Below are 11,478 nucleotides of genomic sequence, written 5' to 3'. Positions count from 1 at the left end.
GCTATCCCCCGTGTCTCCCGGCGCCGGAATTAAGAATACCTGCTTGTCAACTTTAAAACTTTGTTGGCGAGTATGTTCCCAGAGTTTTCTCCGAATCACTTCTCAGACAAATGATATCCAGAGAATTTTAAAATTTGATGTAAATCTTTCAAAAATAATTTGTTTGGCTGATTCTACTTGTCTCGTTTTTCTAATGCAATCCCATAATTCTCCAACAGATATTAATGACCTTTAACATGGTTTAAAGCCTGTCGACAACTCAGCCACACAGTCCATACTCCCCCTCTCCCCCTCACCCCCCCACCCCCGCTCCCGGAGGCATGGGGAGGAGAATGTAAGAACAGTCCAGTAACTATGGTATAACACAAATCACTACTGCTACCACTAATAATAATTATGATATGAGAAATAACAAGGGAAGAGAATACAATAACAGCCTCTGAAACGGGCCCGACCGAGCAGAGCATGCCCTTCTGTGTAACTCCCCGTTACCTCCCCGGGCATGATGTGCTGTGGTATGGAATAACTGTTTGGCTAGTTTGGGTCAGGTGTCCTCTCTCTGCTTCCTCCCAGCTTCCCCTCCTCCCTGGCAGAACATGAGACTCACAAAGTCCTATGGCCAGTCTAAACATTTGAGCAGTAACTAAAAACATCAGTGTTATCAGTTCTGTTCCCAGGCTGAAAGTCAAAATCACAGAGCTGCACCAGCTACTAAAAAGGAGAAAAAATGACTGCTACTGCTAAACCCAGGACACAGGAAAATGTCGGTGCCAGTAATTCCCCATTGGATCACGCAGACACCACAATGTCGAATAGTTTAGTGATCACACACGGAGGGCACCATTTGCGGAGTCTGTAAAGAAAGAGGTTAAGCACACACACGCACACACACACACACAATGCTTTCACAACTAGATCTACTTTATTCACTCCAGCATGGCAATATATAGCATACAGATTTGAGTCTGTACTATGAAACCAAACAGAAACCACATAATTCCTAATGACTGTTTTCAGTTACTATAAAATCCATTCTATAAACAATTACTCCTCAGGCTGTTTCCCTGCCTGACCTTGCACCCATGCACACAGATACTCCCTGGCTTGCTCAAGACCCAGGTGCACTATCTGCAGTTCTTCTTCTTTAATTATCCACATAACGGGAAGAGGACTGCTTGCAGTTCCCACAGGTCTCTAAGTGATCCTCTCCTACAGTGGGCCTAAGGTCTTCATTCTCACAGTCCCTGCATCTGCCTTCCAAGACTTGGGTGGTGTGGTCAGAGCATTTGCCAGTGAAGACTGAGGCAAAGAAGTCATTAAGATCCTCAGCCTTCTCCAAATACAGGGTAGCCAGTTCTCCTGATAGCTCCTGGATTGGGCCCACATTGTCCCTAGTCTGTCTTTTATTTGCTATGCATCTATAGAACCCCTTCCTGTTATCTTTCACATCCCTTGCCAAATTTAATTCTAACTGGGCCTTAGCTTTCCTAACCTGGTCCCTAACTTTCCGGACAACATCCCTGTATTCTTCCCAGTCTGCCTGTCCTTGCTTCTTGTTGCTAACATCCATACAGTCACACTACTTTGGATCTCTGCAAAGACTAAAGTAAAATAAAGCATGGTTCATGTTCTATCACAGCACCCCAAAATGTTGAAGGGAGGGTGTCAAGAGGATGAGGCCAGACTCTTCTCAGTGGTGCCAGGTGATAGGATGAGAGGCAACTGGCATAAACTAAAACACAGGAATTTCCACCTAAACATGAGGAAGAATTTCTTTACTGTGACTATTGGAATAGGTTGATCAGAGAGGCTGTGGATTCTCCTTCCCTGAAGATATTCAGTCGCTGTCTGGACACAAACCTGAGTAATGTGCAGTAATGTGCTCTAGGTGATGCTGCTTAATCAGAGAGGATGGACTAGATGACTGCCCGTGGTCCCTTCCAACCTCAACCATTCTGTGATTCTGTAAGGGGTTTGCACAAACAGAATCATAGAATCATAGAATCATAGAATAGTTAGTGTTGGAAAGGACCTTAAGATCATCTAGTTACAACCCCCCTGCCATGGGCAGGGACACCTCACACTAAAACTCAGATACTCCAGAACAGTTATGATTTCAGATATTCAAAAACTGAGAAAAACAAAACTTCATCAACCTGCCTCTTGCATGTTTTCAATAAAAATAAAAGCATCAATGCTGAATCCTGAGATTATTGCAAGAGAGATTTGAAACGTGAGTCATCTCTCTCTTTTTTTAAGGAGCCTTGTGCTTTAGTATAGACACAAGAGCAAATACATCTCCCAAGAGTTGTCTCTGTGAATCTTCCTCGGTCATTTGGTGGGTTTGTGTCACAGTCATGTCTTTGCTTTGTGGGAGTTCTTTCTGCCAGTCTTTCTTACACTATAATTTTTCCCTGCTTTTTCTTGTTTTACATCCTTTCTTCTGCACTTTAGGTTTCTCTTCTATTGTCCTTCAGAAGAAATGGAAGTATCATGAAGAGAAAGGCTTGATTTATCTCATTTCCTCCTCAGAGGCAATGAGATGAGTCACCCCTTGACCATGCTGCCATCCAACTCTGGATCCTCTCTTATCTCCCAAGAGACAGGGAAATAAGTTGGGTTTCCTTGGTTAAACACATTCTTGCCAAGATCATTCAGAGGCTACAAGGGTTAATCAGCATTCCTACAAACCCTAAAAGCACTGCATAATGTGAGCAAGGCCGTGGTTTAAGCCCAGCCGGTAGTTCAGAACTACTTAGACGCTCGCTCACTCCCCTCCTTATTCCCCACCCTGCCCTCAAAACCCCAGCTCCTGGAGGGATGGGAAGGAGAATCAAAATAATGTAAATCCCATGGGTTGAGATAAGAACAGTCCAGTAACTAAGGTATAACACAAACCACTACTGCAACCACCAATAATAATAATGATAATGGAAATAAAAAGGGGAGAGAATACAATTGCTCACTACCTGCTGACTGATACCCAGCCTGACCTGAGCAGTGATATGGGCCTTCCAGGCGAATCCACCCAGTTTCTATAGTGGTCATGACATGCTGTGGTATGGAATACCCCTTTGGCTAGTTTGGGTCAGGTGTCCTGTGTCTGCTTCCTCCCAGCTTCCCCTCCTTCCTGGCAGAGCATGAGACTGAAAAAGTCCTTGATCAGAGTAAACATTAATGAGCAACAACTAAAAATATCCGTGTGCTATCAGCGTTCTCCTCAGGCTATAGCAAAAACGCAGCACTGCACGAAGGAGAAAATGAGTGCTACAGCAGAAACCAGGACAGTATCCACTCCTTATTCCATACCATTCATGTCATGCTCAGATGCCATGTTTTAAAACGTACCATCGCTTTTTCTCTCATATATGTGAGATATATATACACATACATACACACATACACAAAAGGAGACATATCATTCCTTAGTCCATGCATCAATCTCTATAAATTGCTGAATTGATTCAGTCCATGATGTCAGCCTCCATCTCCTGTAATTGTCTTTCAAGGCAGGAGAGACGGTGTGTAGTGTTGGATTGTTGCCTGCTGATGAAACTGCTGAACTCGTCTGGTCGCTGCTGAGCTCGTCTGGTTTCATCAAAGTTCATGCTTCGTTTGGATGATGATCAGAGAGAAGCCAGGGTCAGATAATGATGACCTGAAGACAGTTCTGCTGCTGCGGGCTTTTCCATGACTTTATTCTCTTATGATAATCATGACAGCATATAATATTTTCAAAGTCCAGAGTGTTGAAGATGGGCATCTAGCTGATGGGTAATAGAAGTGTTATATAGCAGAAAACAACATATAACTGAGATCATTGCCTGTTGTACATTCATTATTTAGTAAATGTGCCATTGTGCTTGTCCATTACCCGTGATCACACATAATAGAACAGATATTACGAAGATTTCTGTCATTGTCATTTCTTTATGTTGGTTAGTTCTGGGGCTTTATACGTTTTGCTGGCAGCCAATATGGTCCTGTCAATAGCTGTACACAGCTGTATCCTTGACCCCACATCAGCAAGGGCACTGGTCCTTTCCACTGGTTATCGTGTAAGTCTTTATATAGAACTGGTGGTTTGGGCAAGGAATCGTCTGTCAGACGTCGCAAGCGCTGTACTGCGGAAGGAGAATCAAAACTAGACAAATTTAAAAAAATTAGTACAAATTGTGCTTTTGCTAATTGTTCGTGTGGAGAAAATCCTTGCACTCCCCTTTTTTGTTTTATATACCCACAATCAATACCTGCTTTAGATGACCCTACTTGAGGTTAAAGTGTTTCCTTAAAGCAGAAGCATTCTGATGCAAAAGGAATGTGAAACAGCTGCAGAAGTAAACTGCACAGTGTTAACAGTCAAGGAGTTTGCTGTGTCATTACCCTTTTTTTTTTCTTTCTCTGACACTCTGATGATGCTTAGGTGACGTCTGATAAAGCTTGTGGTTGTGCTACCCCTCTCACTTTTTCAGTTAGCAGTTCTTGTTTCAACCGATCTATCTGTTCCTCCAAGTCTTGGATTCACCACCAGGTCACCTTAAACACACTAAGCAAGGCTACTACCATGCGCCCAGCATGTTGCAGACACTCTTTAAGCTTTGTTTGTGGTGTCTCTACAAACTGCCCCAATACACTCCACACAACTACAATATTTGAAACACAAAATCCAGACAATCATTACTCCCACTACATGGCCCCACGTACAGACCCTGTGAAGATGATCAGGAAGCCAGCTCCAAGAAGCATCATCACAGTGTAAGGGGGCAGGCTCAACCTTAGCGGACACCCCCGCGGAGGCAATGTTGACCTGGGTGGTATGAGGTTCTCCCGCCCGTATCGCATGAAGCTCGGGCTTTTATACTGACCAAAATGCACACTCATTCTGACACAGAGGGCCAGCCTACGTCGGAAGAAGTGGCCAGAAATATCTAGAAAGGTCTCCAAGGGTCAATAGAAACGTGGACATATTTGTATTTGCCAACTTCTGGTACAAGAGTATCACAGAGAGACTGTATCAAATGAGTTGTATATGGAGCTCCAAGTCCATGGTCCATCACCGTTCACCTGATATCTTTGATAAGAGCATACGAGAGACCTTCCCACCGCAGGTCTTGATCTGGCACATACACTACCATGAAAGCACGCAATACATCTGCATCCCCACCCATCTTGCTTCTCCCTTTACAGCTGGCCAATTATCATGAGGATCTGGGGGATATAAATCAGGCTCCTTTTCCGGATCCATAGGCCCCGGGTCAAAAGGACTATCCAGGTCAGCATCAGAATTATCAGGCGTCAGAACCGCAGGAGCAGCAACAGCAGTCTGATGAATGTGCACAGGCTCCTCATAAATGTGTTCTGGAGTTTCATTTGTCTCAGCCATTTCAGCGTTATCAAGTGCAATTAAAACATTTTCTCCCACAGGTTTCGGGTGATTTGAGAGTACTGTAATTGAGTCAATTTGTGAAAGATTATCATCCCCTACCTGCGGCTGAAGAGAGTGCAACGCAGCAAAAACAATGTGCCAAGTATATTAATCAGGATTAATATCATGGTCATCAAATTGTACAGTTTGTAACTGCTGTCCCACATGCTTCCAATCCTGTATTTCATAAGAGCCTGTAGAAGGGTTCCAAGGACAATTGTGTCCTATCCATAGCAGCAAAAGAGTCACTTTCTGGGGGGACACTCGATACCCTTACCCCTTTGTAATCCGCATTAACATTTGGTGATGTAATTGCTGCGCTCTTGTTGCAGTCTGCCCCATTATGATACCCCGGCTGCTTCCTTACACCCATATAAAATACCTGCAGGGAAGGCTGGACAACAGGCTGAAAGGGGTGAATACTTTGCCAGAACTCCTGAGTAAAACGGAGTTATATAGCAAAAGAATTTGCAAAGGTAAAAGAAAAGGGGGAACTTTATATAAGGAAAGATAGTGCCTGGAAAATATAGGCTTAAAATACTTTTAGCTTAACTTAGGTCTAAGATAGAGAACAATGTTTATGTTGTAAGTCTGTGGTGTGATAACAGGATTTAGTAGTCTTACTAACATGAGTGAATTATTTCTTATCATCCTTCTAATTATCAGTTCATTTGGAGACAGTGCCTCCTGAGCATATGCTAGCTTCGGATACTCCTTGTCTGCCCATCCTGTTTTGCTTGCAATAAATTTTGTACGAAGGTCACACTGTTATAAAACTTTTCCAGCTATCAATATCATGCAGGATTGAGTCAAAATGTCTGGAAGAAATATAAGTATTACATAAACACTAATGTTATTTAAAGGCTATATGTTTTTATCAATGCGGTGTTTAATAAAACTGTGGTCAGACCTGCTTTTTGTATAGCCACATTGACCAACATTAGTTCTATTGATTTCTTTTAGTAACTTACAGATCAGACTTGGGTTCAGTTACAGATATTTTTCCTACATGAATGCTAGCCAATAATCATCTGGATTGTCCTACTTACTCATTTTAATGCCAGTACTCTTAAATTCATCATGTCTTCTGGAATGCCTTTCCCAATTTCAAATTTATTGAAAACATACAGTAACAATCTATATAGCTGCTCAGTCAGTTTGAATATAAACTTAGCTGAACATGTTACTTTAAACCTAGCTTTGATGGCTAACATGCTCCTGAGTTACTGCTGGAATAGGATGTGATTTCTCACTTTGTGAAGTGAGAAAAGTTTGGGGTTTACTCATATGCTCCAAACATAGAAAAATATAAATTATTCAGTCTTTTGTGATTTACTAGCAACTTTTCCATCATTTCTATAGTCCATATGATTCTTAGGATTAACATAACACTCCCTAAATGTAACACTTCTAGCCATGGGAGCAACAAGGGACATGAATGATGCTGTGTTCTTTGCAGACATGATTGCCATTTACAGCACTGACTCATGGGAAGTAGTAGTAACCCTACATAAAATGTTCCAGACTAGCTCATGTGTTATCCCAAAATGGTGTGTTGAGGCAATAAAAAGCAGTCACTGTTCTGAGCATCTATTGAAAAGGCAGTCAGCTTAAAATCTAGCCAACATTCAAAAGTTAGTAATGTCCTAAAGGACTTGTGAAGATTAATTATAGAAACACGTCTGTCCTGCGATGTGTGTGATGCACACAGAAGAAGAAATTGACTTAAAACTTTTGAACTTAACCACAGATAAAAGTGCAGGCGGAGTAACCAGGAAAATATATTTGTTCAGCATTACTTGCAACAGCTGGTATGGCACTCAATGAGAAAAGTGTAGTTACACTGACTCTGTTCCTTTCAGAAATAAGTGACCTGTGAAGAGACATGAAGAAGCAAGCAAGTATTAAATCCACCTTCATTCCATCAGACAACAACTTCCCATATAAAAGACTTCTGCAAGAACATCACAACATGATGCAACAACAAATTTCTTTTTATTAGACTATCAACAGTTTATAACTGAGACAGCAGAGGACTAACTCAGATCTAGAAATTTCCTTTTATATTCGCCTCCGTACTTCCATACATCCCCCAACTCTTTTCTTTATATGCAGACAGTATAATCTTCATCTTGTCTAGGAACTGTCATTCATTATTTTTTTTCCAAGTAAACTTGAATAAGATAAGAGTTTAACTATCTTTGCACTACAGTTGAGCATATAAGGCTAATAGTATTTGTATTTTTAAATATACTTCACACACAATTAAGGTTGTTATAAGGCTTCTCAGAATTGCCAGCTGTTAATATTTATACTATTATGCTTTCACACATCAAGGTAAGATCTATACAAATGATACCATGAATACTCTGAGATCAGCTTAAGCCGAAGTAGTAAATTCACTTTGCAGAAGCTGAGATGTATTCGCACCCAGACTGCAGTACAAAACATGAATTTTCATTTCACAAACCACTTTTAAACAGTTGTCTTCTGAATGATAATTTCACTCTTGTGTTAGCAGACCGATAAAAAGCATGTAAAACATGTTGCCATTAAAGTTACTCTCCATTTAGCAAACAGTATGAAATAAACCCACATTCAATGGCAGTAATGCAACTTGGACCAATCCCCAGGTAGTCTCTTAAAGCGGTTGTTCTTCATGTATGGGTCCTGGGTTCAGCAGTAGCAGTCATTTTTCTCCCTCTTACGAGCTGGGGCAGCGCTGTGTTTTTGACTTTCAGCCTGGGAACAACGCTGATAACACGGATGTTTTCAGTTGTTGCTAAGTAATGTTTACTCTGACCAAGGACTTTGTGAGGGATGGGGAGGAGAATCGAAAGAATGCAACTCCCACGGGTTGAGACAAGAACAGTCCAGCAACCAATGTACAACACAAATCACCACCGCTACCACCAACGACAACAATGATAAGAGAAAATAACAAGGGAAGAGAATATGATACCACCCGCCAAAAGATGAGTCAGACCCAGAAGACCCCATGTCCTTCCAGGAAACTCCCAGTTACCCCTCCCCCCCACCCGGGCATGACGTGCTGTGGTATGGAATACCTCTTTGGCTAGCTTGGGTCAGGTGTCCTGTCTCTGATTCTTCCCCTCCTCCCTGGCAGATCATGAGCCTCACAAAGTCCTTGGTCAGGGTAAACATTACTTAGCAACAACTGAAAACATCGGTGTTATCAGCACTGTTCCCAGGCTGAAAGTCAAAACACAGCGCTGCACCAGCTACCAAGAAGGAGAAAAATTGACTGCTACTGCTAAACCCAGGACAGGTTGATACGCTGGAGGGAAGGAATGCTGGGCTGTATTGGAGTCCTTCAGAAAGAATAGATAAAGGTACTGCATGTGGTTTGGTTCAGATATTCTAGGAGATAATGTGTCAGGATGACTGTGGGCTTAAGCAGATGTCACCATCCTGTGAATGTTGTGATCCATGAGCAGGAAGGAGGGAAAACTATTCTGGTATGTTCATATAAAATACATTCTTTTAGTGGTTCCAAAAAAATGGGGCATCTGGGCAGGGATAGGTCTGTGAATTCATCCAGTTGTGGTGAAGAATCATAGAATAGTTAGGGTTAGAGAGGACCTTAAGATCATCAAGTTCCAACCCCCCCTTCCATGGGCAGGGACACCTCACACTAAACCATGTCACCCAAGGCATTCACAACTTCCTTAGGCAACCCATTCCAGTGCCTCACCGCCCTTACAGCAATGAACTTTTTCCTTACATGTAATCTAAACTTCCCCTGTTTAAGTTTTAACCCGTTACCCCTTCTCCTATCACTACAGTCCCTAATGAAGAATCCCTCCCCAGCATCCCTGTAGACCCCCTTCAGATACTGGAAAGCTGCTATGAGGTCTCCACACAGCCTTCTCTTCTCCAGGCTGAACACTCCCAACTTACTCAGCCTGTCTTCATACGGGAGGTGCTCCAGTCCCCTGATCATCCTTGTGGCCCTCCTCTGGACATGTTCCAACAGTTCCATGTTCTTTTTATGTTGAGGACACCAGAACTGTACGCAATACTCCAAGTGAGGTCTCCCAAGAGCATAGCAGAGGGGCAGGATCACCTCCGACCTGCTGGTCATGCTCCTTTTGATGCAGCCCAGGATACAGTTGGCTTTCTGAGCTGCGAGCGCACACTGCCTGCTCATGTTAAGTTTCCCATCAACCAAAACCACCAAGTCCCTCTTCACAGGGCTGCTCTGAATCTCTTCTCTGCCCAACCTGTAGCTGTGCCTGGGACTGCTCCGACCCAGGGGTAGGACCTTGCACTTGTCATGGTTAAACTTCTTAAGTTTGCATCAGCCCACCTCACAGGCCTCTCCAGGTCCCTCTGGATGGCATTCCCTCCCTCCAGCGTATCAACCGAACCACACAGCTTGGTGTCATCGGCAGACTTGCTGAGGGCACACTCAATCCCACTGTCCATGTCAACGACAAAGATGTTGAACAAGACCTGTCCCAACACAGATCCCTGAGGGACACCACTTGTTTCTGGTCTCCAGCTGGACATTGAGCCATTGCCCACAGCTCTTCGCGTGTGGCCATCCAGCCAGTTCTTTATCCACCGAGTGGTCCATCTATCAAATTGATGTCTGCCCAATTTAGGGGCAAGGATATCATGCGGGACAGTGTTGAACGCTTTTCACAAGTCCAAGTTGATTTTCTGTGCTCAGTGTCAGCACAGGCACCACAGCTCTCTGTATGCACACTTGGACAACCAGTACTGAGTCAGTTTGTCCCATATTCAATTTATTTCTGCAAACATAAAGGCTTTGTTTTTTTAATTTTTTTTGGGGGGTGGTGGTTTTGTTGTGGGTTTTTTTTCATTTGTTTGGGTTGTTTTTTTTCTTCATTATCTGCAGTTGAATGGCTACTTTTGAAGTTTTCTAGTAAAGCTAGAGATCTTTCCTTTAGAAAGAAAATAAAAAATCACTAGGATGTGAGTCAGGAGTGGAAGAACCAAGGAAAAGAAGGGCAGAACTAATGCAAGTAATATTTGATAGATGAGTTTATAAACCCAGTCCCTTGCGAACTCCACCCTCAAAATGGCATTTACTGCCAGGGAAATTGGATCCACCCTGGGCTGATTCTAGCATCAGAAAAATACTCCTAAAACAGATGTGGGACTTACAGAAGTTGCTGCTTCATATCCCAGTAATTGATACTGTGGTGACAATCTCCATCTGGTACTCATGAGTCGCAGTCACTACATATGCTAAGAGGAAGAAATAAAATGCTTTGCTTTGCTCAGAATCATTTGCCTTGTCTGCAGTGATGGTCCTATGAGTGAAAATTTGTTTGCTAAGTTCAAGCACTTCTTGAAAGGGATGGTGTCCCCTATATTGGTAAATTGGAGACTGAAACTCTCTGAGACTGGAAGGGGATTTCATTAATGCATATAAATATCTAAAAGGTGGGTGCCAAGAGGATGGTGCCAGACTCTTTTGAGTGGTACTCAGTGACAGGATGAAGAGCAATGGCCATAAGCTAAACCACAAGAGGTTTCTCCTCAACATGAGGAAGAACTTCTTTACTTTGAGGGTGGCAGAGAACTGGAACAGGTTGCCCAGGAGGGTCATAGAGTCTCCCTCTCTGGAAGCATTCAAAATCCACCTACATGCATTCCTGTGTAAGCTGCTCTAGGTGTCCCTGCCCTGGCAAGTGGGTTATACTAAATGATCTCCAGGGGTCACTTCCAACCCTAATGATTCTGTGATTCTACAGGTATGTCAGCCAAAAAGAAGATCAAGGAAAGCATACCTGACATTAACAAGACTGGTAACAAGCTGGTAACAGTGCACAAGGAGAAGGCTGAGGTACTCAAATGCTTTTTTGCCTCAGTCTTCACTGGCAGGTTGTCTTGGGTTCAGCAGTAGCACTCATTTTTCTTCTTTGTAGCTACAGCAGTGATGTGTTTTCGACTTCGGTCTTGAGAACAGTGCTGATAACACACCACTGTTTCTAGTTGTTGCTAAGTAACATTTACTCCAATCAAGGACTTTTCAGTCTCATACTCTGCCAGTGATGAGG

Source organism: Pezoporus wallicus, unplaced genomic scaffold (genome assembly GCF_028554395.1).
Source record: "Pezoporus wallicus isolate ANWC-B61680 ecotype Strahan unplaced genomic scaffold, APGP_CSIRO_Pwel_v1 contig_5155, whole genome shotgun sequence".
Taxonomy (NCBI): domain Eukaryota; kingdom Metazoa; phylum Chordata; class Aves; order Psittaciformes; family Psittacidae; genus Pezoporus; species Pezoporus wallicus.
This window is presented reverse-complemented; position numbering follows the sequence as displayed.